The sequence below is a fragment of the Prionailurus viverrinus genome, chromosome D1, assembly GCF_022837055.1.
Source record: "Prionailurus viverrinus isolate Anna chromosome D1, UM_Priviv_1.0, whole genome shotgun sequence".
NCBI lineage: Eukaryota > Metazoa > Chordata > Mammalia > Carnivora > Felidae > Prionailurus > Prionailurus viverrinus.
The window spans coordinates 26,745,286-26,759,452 of NC_062570.1; the positions used below are offsets into that span (position 1 = coordinate 26,745,286).

A 14,167-nucleotide genomic window follows, 5' to 3' on the forward strand; every position below is an offset into this window, starting at 1 on the left:
ATTCTGCCCCTCCCTGCTCATACTCTCTCTCAAAAAGAAAATAAACACTAAAAAAAAAAAAAAAAAAAAAAAAAAAAAAAAAAAAAAAAAAAAAAGCTACCACCTCTCCAAAACACTCAATCTTCCCTTCACACTCCCATGCTATCTCACACAATATCAAAAAACAATGAATATATTAAAATAAGAATGTTAGGAAACTTTTCCTTGCAGAAGTACTTTCTGATGTTTCTTCTCTGTGGGTTTGCCTTAGATTGAAATATTTTGTACCATGTAATTCTTGGCAGCTTACCCCTTGAGTATTTGTTTTTATTTTTATTTAATACTTATTTTTAAATTATTTTTTTAAGCTAGACTTCTCAGGGACTTAGCCTGTTTGAATGGTGTTATCAAAATTATCAGAAGTCTAAATTTTTATTCTTCTATTTGAAATTAGTTATTACCTTGTTTCTCCTTATTGAAACTGACCCATCCTGTATTTCTACCACATGTCCTATGATGTAGCTAAGCAAATAAACTAATCTAATAATTGATTAATGGAAGAAATCTACCTCCCTGCTCCTCTCCCTCATCAAATCAAGGTATTCAGCTTTCCAAGTAGCATAAGTAAATTTAGAAACAGTTTCTACAGACATGCTGTGGGCCCTACCATCCACTGAGGTGCATCTTAAACCAGGTAAAAGGGAAGGGTGGGGTTTGACAAGTGGTATGCACTACAGAAAGACAGACAAGGACTCTGCCTTTATTTAGGGTACCGCTCCTCAGAAAAAAATGAGAAGGGACAGGAAGGATTTGCAAAGCTGGTTTTTCTGCACTTCTGGCTAGGAAGACAAGGGAGTATAACAGGCTGGGTCTTGAGAGGGACCTTGGTTAAACATGAAAAGAAAATGGAGGTTTTTAAAAAAATATATTGATCAGTGGGGCACCTGGGTGGCTCAGTCAGTTAAGCATCCAACTCCGGCTTAGGTCATGATCTCACAGTTCATGAGTGCAAGCCCTGCATCAGGCCCTGTGCTGACAGCTTGGAACCTGGAACCTGCTTTGGATTGTGTGTCTCCCTCTCTTTCTGCCTCTTCCCACTTGCACTCTGTCTCTCTCTCTCTCAAAAATAAATAAACGTTAGAATTTTTTTAAAAAATATTGATCAATATAGGGTCTTAAAAAAAATGAAAAAAAGAAGGGGAAGAAGGCCTTCCAGTTAAGGCAGAATGAATAGGTAGGCAGTTTCTTTCTGCAAAAAAACTAAAAACAAGCCAAAAAATTGTATAAAGCTAGACAATTTGTCAAAACCAGACATTTCTGGGAACTGGTAATGAACCAAAGTCAGACAACAAATTGAGAAGCTGTTGTGACTTTGTTAAATTAACATTTGCTAAGAAGGGTGCCCGGGTGTCTGATGGTGAGTCTCTGTTCAACAAGATACTACTGAAATAGAGAATTTTATTACTCCCAGGTCCTGGAGAAGGTACAAGTCCTGCCTCAAGGGGCCATACGGGGAGGTCAAGGCAGAGTACACATGGAGACTGTGGCAGGACCTGGTGCACATACCTTTACTGGGACCCACAAATAGAGCCCTTAGGATTCCCAGGCTAAGTCTGGGTTGGTCAATTCAAACAAGAAAGAACAGGGTTTTGGTAAGCCTCACAGGGGTCTTATTTAAGGGCTGCATAAGGGGAAGGCCCTGAGAGGAGAAGGACTGTTTACCACAAGGGCCATTGGGGAACTCATATCTTGAACACGTTTACTTGTGGCCCTGCAGCTGTTATCTAGGGCATGTTTGCCCCTGCAGGCCACCTGGCTACACAAAATGGAGGAGAAAGCAATATTATGGAGTAGTTCAGCTAAACTCTCAACAGAAGCTTTTATTTTTGAAAAGCTACTAGATCTTCAAGTAACAACAGTTGGAGACTATGGCCTTGTTGCCTGGAGCTGCTGCCATTAATTCCCTTCACTCAAAGACTTTTAAGTAACTTGGTGCTAACCATGAAAAGAAATAGTTTTGCTGCCAGGGGAAACAGACACGGTTCAGGGTAGTGATTGGGAGGTTGAAAATCCTTGGCTCAATGGGTTAAACATGGGAATGAACAGGGAAAGGGAGTCAGAAAAAATAATTGAAGAATAAATGGCTGGAAACTCCCCAAGTTTGATGAAAAATATTAAACTATAGACCCAAGAAGCTCAGCCAAGATAAAAACAACAACAAAAACAAAACAAAAAACCTACAAAATGAATAACACAAAGATATGTCAGAGTCAAACAGCTGAAAACCAAAGATATCAAGAAACAAAAATTTTTTTTAATTTTTTTAACGTTTATTTATTTTGGGGAGATAAAATAAATATCTGTGCTCTGTCAGCACAGAGCCGGATGCAGGGCTCAAACCCAGGAACTGTGAGATCATGACCTGAGCTGAGGTTGGAGGCTTAACCAACTGGGCCACCCAGGCGCCTCAACAAGAAAATTTTGAAAGCAAGAAAAAAAGTGACTCACTGGGAAATAACAGTATGAGTAATAACTGATTTCTCATCAGTACCATGGGAGGTCAGAAGCCCGTGGAATGATATAATCAAAGTGTTGAAAGAAAAAACTGCCAACTAAGAAGTCTATATCCAACCTAACTAGTCTTCAAAAATGAAGATGAAATAAAGATATTTCCAGAAAAGCAAAACTGAAAGAATTCATTGGTAACAGAACTGCTCTATAAGAAATATTAAAGGATATCCTTCATGCTGGAACTAAATGAGATTAGAGGGTTATTTAAATGCACAGAAAGGAATGAAGAGCACTAGAAATGGTAAATATGTAATTAAATATAAAAGACTATCTGTCTCTATTTCCTGAAAAATATAAGACTATTTAGTACTCACTTCAGCAGCACACATACTAAAATTAGAATGATACAGCAAAGATTAATGTGGCCCCTCCCTGCACAAGATTGACACACAAATTCGTGAAGTGTTCCATATTTTTTTGTTGCATTACTATATTGTACACCTAAAACTAATATAATATGTCTGCTAACTATACTGGAATTAAAATTCAAAATTTAATAAAAAAGTAAAAAATAAAAGGCCTATTTAAAGCACTAATTGCAATACTGTTGGTTTATAATATATATCACATACTTATATTTAATATATTTATTGACTGTTGATATGTATACCAACAATGGCATGATGAAGGGGGTTGGAAATGAAACTATAAATTAACAAAGCTGCTATATTTTACCAGAATTAAGTTAATATTAACCTAAAGTAGACAGTGATGCATACTGTAATTCCTAGAGCAAGCACTAAAAAAGAAAAATAAGGTTTCAAAAACATAGCTTAAAAAAATGAAAAGAAGAATTAGAATAGTACATTAGGGGTACCTGGGTGGCTCATTAGGTTGACAGTTTGACTTCCATTCAGGTCACGATCTCGCGGTCTATGAGTTCAAGCCCTGCGTCAGGCTCTGTGCTGACAGCTCAGAGCCTGGAGCCTGCTTCGGATTCTGTGTCTCCCTCTCTTTCTCTGTCTCTCTCCTACTCATGCTGTGTCTCTCACCCAAAAATAAATAAACATAAAAAAAATTATTTATACACAAAAGACAGCAGTAAACAAGGAAGAGAGGAACAAAAAAGGTCTGAGAGAACAAGTGGAATTTGAAATTAAAAACACAACATTTACATTAGCACCCTGCAAAAAAGAAATACTTGGGGTACCTGGGTGGCTCAGTTGGTTAAGCATCCAACTTAGGCTCAGGTCATGATCTTGCAGTTTGTGAGTTCAAGCCTGTGTCGGGCTCTGTACTGACAGCTCAGAGCCTGGAGCCTACTTTGATTCTGTGTCTGCCTCTCTCTCTGCCCCTCCCTGCTCATGCTCTCTCTCTCTCTCTCTCTCTCTTTCAAAAATAAATAAACATTTTAAAAAAAAATTTTAAAGAAATAAGTATGAAGCTAACAAAATAAGGAGAGGAAAACCATAAAACTCTGATGAATGGAACCAAAGAACTAAATAAATGGAAAGATAATCCATGTTCATAGACAGGAAGACACTATTGTCAAGATGTCAGTTCTTCCCCACTAGATCTATAGATTAAATGCAATTTCAATCAAGAACCCAGAAAATTATTCATGGATGTTGACAAATTGATTCTAAAATTTATATGGAAAGGCCAAAGACCCAGAATAGCCAACAAAATACTGAAGAACAAAGTCAAAGGACTCATGTTACCCAATTTCAAGACTTATGTTAAAGCTATAGTAACCAAGAGAATGTGGTATTGGCAAAAAAAAATAGATAAATAGATCAATGAAATATAGGGCCCAGAAATACACCTTGATCAACTGACCTTTGACAAAAGAATAAAGGCAACACAATGGAGCAGAGATAGTCTGTTCAATAAATGGTGCTAGAACAACTGGATACCCACATGCAAAAAAATTAATCTAGACACAGACCTTACACCATCACAAAACTTGAAACTTTTGTTTCAACCAAATGCACCATAAATCTAAATGTAAAATGCACAGCTGTAAAATTCCTAGAAGATAATATAAAAGAATACCTAGATGACCTTGTATATGGTGATACCTTGTTCGATTAACAACACCAAAGACATTATCCATGAAAGAAGTACCTGATAAGGTGGACTTCATTAAAATTAAAAACTACTGCTCTACAAAAGACAAAAATCAAGAAAATTAGAAGACAAGCCACAGACTGGGAGAAAATATTTGCAAAAGGACACATCTGATAAAGGACTGATATCCAAAATAACTTAAAACTTAAGAAAAAAAAATTTAATGGGCCAAACCACCTTGACAGACACTTCACCTAAGACATACAAGTAAGCATATGAAAAAATGCTCCACATCGTAGTATATCATCAGGGAAATGAAAATGAAAATGATGAGACAGCATAACATACCTCCTGGAATGGCCAGAATCCAGAACACTGACACCAGATGCCAGGGAGGGTGTAAAGTAACAGGAACTCTCATACGCTGCTGGTGAGAATGCAGAATGGTACAGCTGCTTTGGAAGATAGTTTGGCAGTTCCTGCAAAACTATCCATACAATCCAGCAATTCTGCTCTTTGGTGTTTACCCAAAGGAGATAAAAACTTATGTCCACACAAAACCTACACACAGGTGTTTCTGACAGCTTCATTCATAATTCCAGAATCTTGGAAGCAACCAAGATGTCCTTCAGTAGTTGAGTGTATAAATAAACTGCGGTATATCCAGACAAGGGAATATTGTTCAGTGCCAGAAAGAAATGAACTATCAAGCCGTGAAAAGACCCGGAGGAAACTAAAGTGCCTATTAGCAAGTGAGAGAAGCCAATCTGAAGAGGCTACATACTGTATGATTCCAACATTTGACATTCTGGAAAAAGCAAAACTATGGAGATAATAAAAAGGGGTGGTGTCAGAGGTGGGGCGGGGGGAGAAATGAACAGGCAGGGCACAGGGAATTTTCAGGGCAGTAAAAATACTCTGTGTGTTATTTATAATGATGGGTACATGTCATTATAATTTTGTCCAAAGCCATAGAATGCACAACATCAGGAATGAACCCTCTGGCAAACTATGGACTTTGGGTAATTATGATGTGTCAATGTAGACTCATCCTTGGTTTAAAAAAAAAAAAAAGCACCATTCTGATGAGTGGTATCAAAAATAGGGGAGACTGTGCACGTGTGCAGGCAAAAGGTGTAGGGAAAATCTCTGTACATTACTCTCAATTTTGTTGTTGTTTAGAGCTCTAAAAAAATAGTCTTTTTGAAAAAACATAAAAGAGACATAGAAAACAAGTAGCAAAATGTAACCACGTTAACAATTACAACGAATATGAATAGATTAAGGAAGCCCGTTTTGATTATTTAAAAATGCAGAGATTGTCAGCCATGCAAATTCTCAAAGAATCTACCTTTTGTTCATATTTTGGGGAATAACTAGAGGCATATTAATGGAAATAAACCAGGACAGAAGAATAAATGGCATCCAAGAAACAGGGGGGCCAAAAACAGGAAAAGGCAAAGGGAATTTAAAAGATAGTGCCAAATGCTCCAGGATGATAGACAACCAGTCCAGTTTTGGGGACAGAGGATAAAAGGTCCTGGAAGAAAGGTCTCTAGGAATAAAATGGAACTGACAAGTTTTCTGATGTTTGAGTATCTAGACATTAATTTGGAGGACATTTGGCAGATCTGTTAGCTCTTTTGGGGAAAAACACAGTGATTAGGTATATGGAAAAGTAAACAAATGAAAAACAAGGCAAATATCAATTCCAGAATAAAATAACAATGGTGAAAATACAACCCATAATATGCTACTTGGATGAGCATGTATTTGTTCCACAAATATTTGAGTGCTTACCAAGTCAGGGCCTGCTGTAAGCACTGGGCTAACGGCAACAACAAAACAGATCAAATCCCTCCTTTCGGGGAGTGTAAATTCTAGTGGATAGAGCTGGATGCTAAAAAGAAAATCAATATGCAATATCAGATAGTGATCCATGCCTTAAAGAAAATTTAGGCGTACACCAGATAGCATTTGTTAGGTAATGATTAGCTGTAAATAATAAACATACAATGAATTCTTAAAAAAAAAAAAAAAGAGGGAAGAGGAGGAGGAAGAGGACCAGGATGAGGAGGAAGCGGAGGAGAAGAAGGAGGAGAGGGAGAAGGAAAAGTAGGAGGAGAAGCAGTAGTATACCTGGATTGGAAAGTGGGACATGCCTGCTACTTTTCACAAAGTAGTCAGGGAATAAAGTAACATTTGAACAGATACCTGAAGAAAATGAAGGAAAGACCTGTTGGCTCTCTGTGGGGAACCACTAGAAAGAACAGACAGCCCAGGCCTAGAAGCAGGAGGGGGTCTGTGCTTGGAAATGGAAGGCAATGGAAGGGACCCTGTGTTGCACGGCTGAAGGGGTGGGAGAGAGGTCAAAGAGATAGCTCAGGATCATGTAGGATTTATCAGCTCTGGTAAGGACTTTGGATCTACAGAGCCATAATAATGAAACTAATGATTTAAGCAAATGAACATAATGTAACTACTGTGAACATGACTGGTTGAAGAGGAGGGAGAAGTTATAAGAGAGCTCCAGGAAGTTGGTGGATAACGCCTGACAACGATATAATAACAAATGGCAGCATGCACAAATGAATGAGAATTGTGGAAGTAAGTACCAGAAGAAACAGTGGGAAGGGTTTAAAGTGGTTTCACTAGTGGGTGAGGAGGGATGGGACATGGGGCTGCTGCTTTTCATTTTAAGAATTTGAAATGCAATTTGATTTTAACTATAAAGTTTTTTTTTAAACTTGTGAAAGTTCTTGGTGAAGGGTGGAGACCTCAGCTGTAAATGTATCAGATGTGAAATAGCCCTGACCATGTACCACTGATAGAGGGGTAGATGCCCCTGATGGCCAGGGCTGGAATAGCATGTGCAGACCATCTTTATGTTCCTAGCAGATATGTTCTAATCACCATCACCTGCTGTTTTTCTTCCACTTTACACATTCTTTAGGTCACCACCCAGGTCCCCCAGGATTAGAATCATTTTCCTTCTGAATCAGTTCTAGCTAACACTTATCTTTTGTTGTTGTTGTTTTGTTTTTTATTATTATTTTCTTTATTTTCAAGTTAGTTAACAGACAGTGTACTCTTGGCTTCAGGAGTAGAACCCAGTGATTCATCTCTTACCTGCAACACCCAGTGTTCAACCTGAAAAGTTCCCTCCTTAATGCTAATAACCCATTTAACCCACCCCCAGCACTCCCCCCATCAACCCTCAGTTTGTTCTCTGTATTAAAGTCCTTTATGGTTTGCCTCCCTCTCTGTTTTTATCTTATTTTCCTTCCCTTCCCCTATGTTCATCTGTTAAGTTTCTCAAATTCCACACATGAGTGAAATCATATATTTGTCTTCCTCTGATTGACTTATTTCACTTAGCATAATACCCTCCAGCTCCATCCACATTGTTGCAAATGGCAAGATTTCATTCTTTTTCATCAGTGAGTAGTATTCCATTGTATATATGTATATTTACATAACATCTTCTTAAGCCATTCATCAGTTGATGGACAGTAGGCTCTTTCCATAATTTGGCTATTGTTGATAGCATTGCTATAAACATGGGGGTGCATGTGCCCCTTTGAATCAGCATTTTTGTATCCTTTGGATAAATTCCTAGTAGTGCAATTGCTGGGCCATAGGGTAGTTTTACTGTTAATTTTTTGAGGAATCTCCACACTGGTGGTTGCACCAGTTTACATTCTCACCAACAGAGCAATAGGGTTCCCCTTTCTCAACATCCTCGCCAACATCTGTTGTTTCCTGAGTTGTTAATTTTAGCCATTCTGACCGGTGTGAGATGTATTTCATTTGTGGTTTTGATTTACATTTCCCTGATGATGAACAATGAGCATATTTTCATGTGTCTGTTTGCCATCTGGATGCCTTCTTTGAAAAGTGTCTATTCATGTCTTCTGCCCATTTTTTCACTGGATTATTTGTTTCTTGGATGTTGAGTTTGGTAAGTTCTTAAATAAATATTTATTTTGAGACACAGATATAGATAGAGTGAGAAGGGGAGGGGCAGAGAGAGGGAGAGAGAGAATCCCAAGCAGGCTCCAAGCTGTCAGTGCAGAGACCAATGCAGGGCTCAACCCCATGAACCATGAGACGATAACCTGAGCCAAAATCAAAAGTCATACGCTTAACTGACTGAGCTGCCCGGGCACCCCAAATTTGTGAAGTCCATTATAGATTTGGGATACTAACCTTTTATCTAATATGGCATTTGCAAATATCTTCTCCCATTCCATTGGTTGCCTTTTAGTTTCACTGATATTCTTTGCTGTGCAGAAGCTTTTTTTTAAATTTTTTTAATGTTTATTTTTGAGAGACATAGCAGAGTTGGGGAGGGACAGAGAGAGAGGGAGACCCAGAACCTGAAGCAGGCTCCAGGCTCCCAGCTGTCAGCACAGAGCCTGATGCAGGGCTCAAACCCACAAACCATGAGATCATGACCTGAGCCAAAGTTGGACACTTAACCAACTAAGCCACCCAGATGCCCCCAGAAGCTTTTTATCTTGATGAGGTCCCAATAGTTCATTTTTGCTTTTATTTTCCTTGTCTCTAGAGGCATGTCAAGTAAGAAGTTGCTACGGCCAAGGTCAAAGAGGTTGCTGCCTGTTTTCTTCTCTAGGGTTTTGATGGTTTCCTGTCTCACATTTATGTCTTTCATCCATGTTGAATTTATTTTTGTGTATGGTGTAAGAAAATGGTCCAGTTTCATTCTTCTGCATGTTACTGTCCAGTTCTCCTAGCACCATTTGCTGAAGAGACTGTCTTTTATCCATTGGATACTTTTTCCTGCTTTGTCGAAATTAGTTGACCATATATTGTGGGTCCATTTCTGGGTTCTCTATTCTATTCCATTGATTTATGTGTCTGTTTTTGTGCCAATACCATAACTGTCTTGATGATTACAGGTTTGTAATACAGGTTATAGTCTGGGATTGTGATGCCTCCAGCTTTGGTTTTCTTTTTTAATATTACTTCAGATATTTGGGATCTTTTCTGGTTCCATACAAATTTTAGAATTGTTCTAGTTCTGTGGAGAATGCTGGTGCTATTTTGATAGGAATTGCATTGCATGTATAGATTGCTTTGGGTAATATCAACATCTTGACAATATTTGTTCTTGAAATCCATGAGCATGGAATGTTTATCCATTTCTTTGTGTCTTCTTCAATTTCTTTCATAAGCTTTCTATAGTTTTCAGTGTACAGATCTTTTACCTCTTTGGTTAGGTTTATTCCTAGATGTCTTATGGGTTTGGATGCAATTGTAAATGGGATCTATTCCTTGATATCTCTTTCTGTTGCTTCATTGTTGGTGTGTAAAAATGCAACTGATTTCTGTACATTGACTTTATATCCTGTGACTTTGCTGAATTCATGCATCAGCTCTAGCAGTTTTTTAGTGGAGTCTTTCAGGTTTTCCATGTAGAGTATCATGTCATCTATGAAGAGTGAAAGTTTGACTTCTTCTTTGCCAATTTGGCTGCCTTTTTTTATTTCGTTTTGTTGTCTGGTTGTTGAAGCTAGGACTTCCAACACAATGTTGAACAACAGTGGGGAGAGTGGACATCCCTGTCGTGTTCCTGATCTCAGAGGGAAAGCTCTAAGTTTTTCTTAATTGAGTATGATATTAGCTGTGGGCCTTTCAAATATGGCTTTTATGATGTTAGGGTATGTTCCTTCTATCCCGACTCGCTTGAGGGCTTGTATTAAGGATGCTGTATTTTGTCAAATGCTTTTTCTGTATCTATTGATAGGATCATATGGTTCTTATTTTTTAAATATTTTAATGTTTATTTTTGAGAGAGAGAGGGAGAGAGAGAGAGAGAAACAGAAAAGAAGCAGGGGAAGGCTAGGAATAGGGAGACAGAATATCTGAAGATCAGAAACAGACTCCATGCAGTGAGTGCAGAGCCCAACATGGAGCTCAAACTCATGAACCATGAAATCATGACCTGAGCTGAAATCAAGAGTCAGCCACTTAACTGAGCCACCCAGGCACCCCCAGGATCATATGGTTCTTATCCTTTCTTCTATTAATGTTGCATATCATGTTGATTGATTTGCAAATATTGAACCAGCCCTACATCCCAGAAATGAATCTCACTTGATCATGGTGAATAATTCTTTTATTGTACTGTTGAATTTGATTTGCTAGTGTTTTTTGTTGAGAATTTTTGCCTCCAGATTCATCAGGGATATTGGCCTCCAATTCTCCTTTTTAGTAGGGTCTTTATCTGGTTTTGGAATCAAGGTAATACTGGCTTCATAGAATGAGTCTGGAAGCTTTCCTTCCATTTCTATTTTTTGGAACAGTTTGAGCAGAATAGGTATTAACTCTGCTTTGAATGTCTGGTAGAATTCCCCTGGGAAGCCATCAGGTCCAGGACTCTTATTTATTGGGAGATTTTTGATAACTGATTCAATTTCTTCCCTGGTTATGGGTCTGTTCAAATTTTTATTTCTTTCCACTTGAGTTTTGGTAGTGTGTATCTAGGAATTTGTCCATTTCTTCCTGATTGCCCAGTTTGGCATAAAAATTTTCATAGTGTTCCCTAATAATTGTTTGTATTTCTGTGGTGTTGTGATCTCTCCTTTTCCTTTCATGATTTTTATCTATTTGGGTCCTCTCTCTTTAATTTTTGAGAAATCTGGGTATAGGTTTATCAATTTTGTTTATTCTTTCAAAAAACCAGCTCTTAGATTCATTGATCTATTCTACTCTTTGTTTGTTTTGGATTCTATGTCATTTATTTATGATGTAATCTTTACAGTTTCCCTTCTTCTACTGGTTTTGGGTTTATTTGCTGCTGAATTTTGGGGTCCTTTAGGTGTGAGGTTAGATTGTGTATTTGGGATCTTTCTTGTTTCTTGAGATAGGTCTGAGCTGCAATGTATCTTCCTCTTAGGACTGCCTTTGCTGCATTTCAAAGGGTTTGGACTGTCGTGTTTTCATTTTCATTTGCATCCATGTATTTTTTAATTTCTTCTTTAATTTCCTGATTAACCCATTTATTCTTTAGTAGAATGTTCTTTAACCTCCATGTATTTGGGATCTTTCCAAATTTTTCCTTGTGGTTGATTTCAAGTTACATAGCGTTGTGATGTGAAAATATGCATGGTATGATCTCAATCTTTGTGTACTTAGGCTGTTTTGTGACCAGTATGTGATCTATTTGGAGAATGTTCCATGTCCACTCAAGAATATGTATTCTGCTGCTTTAGGATGAAAAGTTTTGAATATATCTGTTAAGTCCGTCTGGTCCAATGTGTTATTCAGAACCATTGCTTCCTTATTGATTTTCTACCTAGATAATCTGTCCATTGTTGTAAGTGTAAGTATAATTACATTATCAGTAAGTTTGCTTATGTTTATGATTAATTGATTTATATATTTGGGTTCTTTCATGTTGGGGCATATTTATGATTGTTAGCTCTTCTTGATGGATAGATGCTTTAATGATATAATGCCCTTCTTTATCTCTTGTTATTGTCTTGGTTTTAAAATCTAGTTTGTCTGATGTAAGTATGGCTACTATGGCTTTCTTTTGACGTCCATTAGCATGATAGGTGGTTCTCCATCCCCTCACTTTCAACCTGCAGGTGTCCTGAGGTCTAAAATGAGTCTCTTGTAGGCAGCATATAGATGGATCTTGTTTTTTTATCCATTCTGATACCCTAGGTCTTTTGATTGAGGCATTTAGTCCATTTACTTTCAGAGTGATTATTGAAAAATATGAATTTAGTGCCATTGTGTTATCTGTAGGTTTTGTGTTTGTGGTGATGTTTCTGATCTTTTGTAGTCTTTGCTGCTTTCCATTCAGAGAGTCCCCTTACGATCTCTTGCAGGGCTGGTTTAGTGGTCATGAATTGCTTTAGTTTTTGTCTTAATCTCTCCTTCTATTCTGAATGACAGCCTTGCTGGATAAAGGATTCTTGGCTGCATATTTTTCCTATTCAGCATATTGAATATTTCCTGCCACTCCTTTCTGGCCTGCCAAGTTTCAGTGGAAAGATATGCTATTACCCTTACAGGTTAAGGACCATTTGTCCCTAGCTGCTTTCAGAATTCTCTATCTTTGTATTTTGCCAGTTTCACTATGATACGTTGTGGTGTTGATCTGTTTTTGTTGATTTTGAAGGGAGTACTCTGTGTCTCTTGGACTTGAATGCCTGCTTCCTTTCCCAGATTAGGGAAGTTCTCAGCTCTAATTTGTTGAAATAAAACTTCTGCCCCTTTCTCTTGCTCTTCCTCTTCTGGAACTTCTATGATACAGATATGGTTTCATTTCATGTAATCACTTAGTTCTCTAATTTCCCCCCTTTTGATCCAGTAATTTCCTTTCCCTCTTTTTTTCACTTCATCATTTCCCATAATTTTATCTTCTATTTCACCTATTCTCTGTTCTGCTTCTTCCATCCTTGCTGTCACTGTGTCTAGTTTATTTTGCACCTCAATTATAGTACTTTCATCATGACTGTTCTCAGGTCTTTGATCTCTGCAGCAAGAGTTTCTCTGCTGTCTCCTATACTTTTTTCAAGGCCAGCTTTAGTCTTATGACTGTTAATCTAAATTCTTGTTCAGATATATTGTTTATATCTGTCTTGAGAGCAATTCTCTGTGATTTTTCCCAGAATTTTCTTTTGGGGAGGATTCTTCCATTTTGTCATCTTGGCTAAGTTTCTGGCTTTTGTGTATTTTAAAAGCTTGTTATGTGACTTGCACCTGAGAGTACTATTTTAAAAAGGGATCATACCCTATCCAGGACCTGACACTTCAGGAAGTGTTTTTGGTGCATGCACTCTGTTGTCGTGTATTTGGCTGCTCTATTCCACTGGACAGTCCTCTGCAGAGTTCCTGCCTGTAGTGGTGGAGTGTTTGGACCTTCAGCCAGATGTGCTTTGATTTGTCTGTTTAACCCTGGAAAAAGAAAACGAGGAGGGCGGGGGGGGGGGGGGGGCCTGATCCCACAGAAAGAGAAAATTGAGAGAAAAGTCCAGAGAAAACTGTAAAGCTAAGTTCAGAGAAAGAGAAAGGAAGAAAAGCAGGTCCCCCCTCCACTGGGGGCTCTGCTGCTCTCTGAAGCCCCACTGTGTTGGTGATGGGGAAAAAATGGCAACACCCCAATTTCTCCTCCCCAGATCGAGTGTCTCAAACCACACTGTTCATGCAGCCCTCCGAGAGTAGCTGGGGGGTCAGCTTGCCCTGCTCCAGTCTCTCGCGCCTCCTAGGCACTCAGCCGGGATTCAAAACCCCATGTCTTAAGGGGCCCTGCACTTTGCAGACCCTGTTCTGGTGTAGTGCCACCCTGCCCTGCTGATGAAAGGTCTTTGGCTGGTACCTACAGGCACTCTTATCCTTGGGGAGGCAATAAACCCTCGTCCCACAATACTCAAGGAAGGGGGCTGTTCTCTTCCAGTGTACCCCTGAGATCTTTACACTGCGCTATGCATTCTGGGCTGGCTCCCTCCTCCCCAGGAGCACAGCCATATTTCCAGCTCCATTTGGAGAAAGGAGAAAGTCATGCATTTTTGTACCTTTGAGTTTCAGCTCGAGGCTAGATCCTGCCAAGCTGTCTCCCTCCACCTGAGGA

The 14,167-nt window shown here is 38.6% G+C and overlaps 1 protein-coding gene and 1 non-coding gene across 3 annotated transcripts in view; both read left to right on the top strand.

Annotated features, from left to right (window-relative positions):
- TMEM45B (transmembrane protein 45B) overlaps positions 1-14,167 on the top strand; it is a 45,521-nt gene that overhangs the window by 17,727 nt on the left and 13,627 nt on the right. The gene's annotated exons all lie outside the window — the stretch shown is intronic.
- On the top strand, positions 2,857-2,967 carry LOC125147245 (U6 spliceosomal RNA). Its single transcript, XR_007145083.1, has one exon. It is a non-coding gene; the product is annotated as a U6 spliceosomal RNA (small nuclear RNA).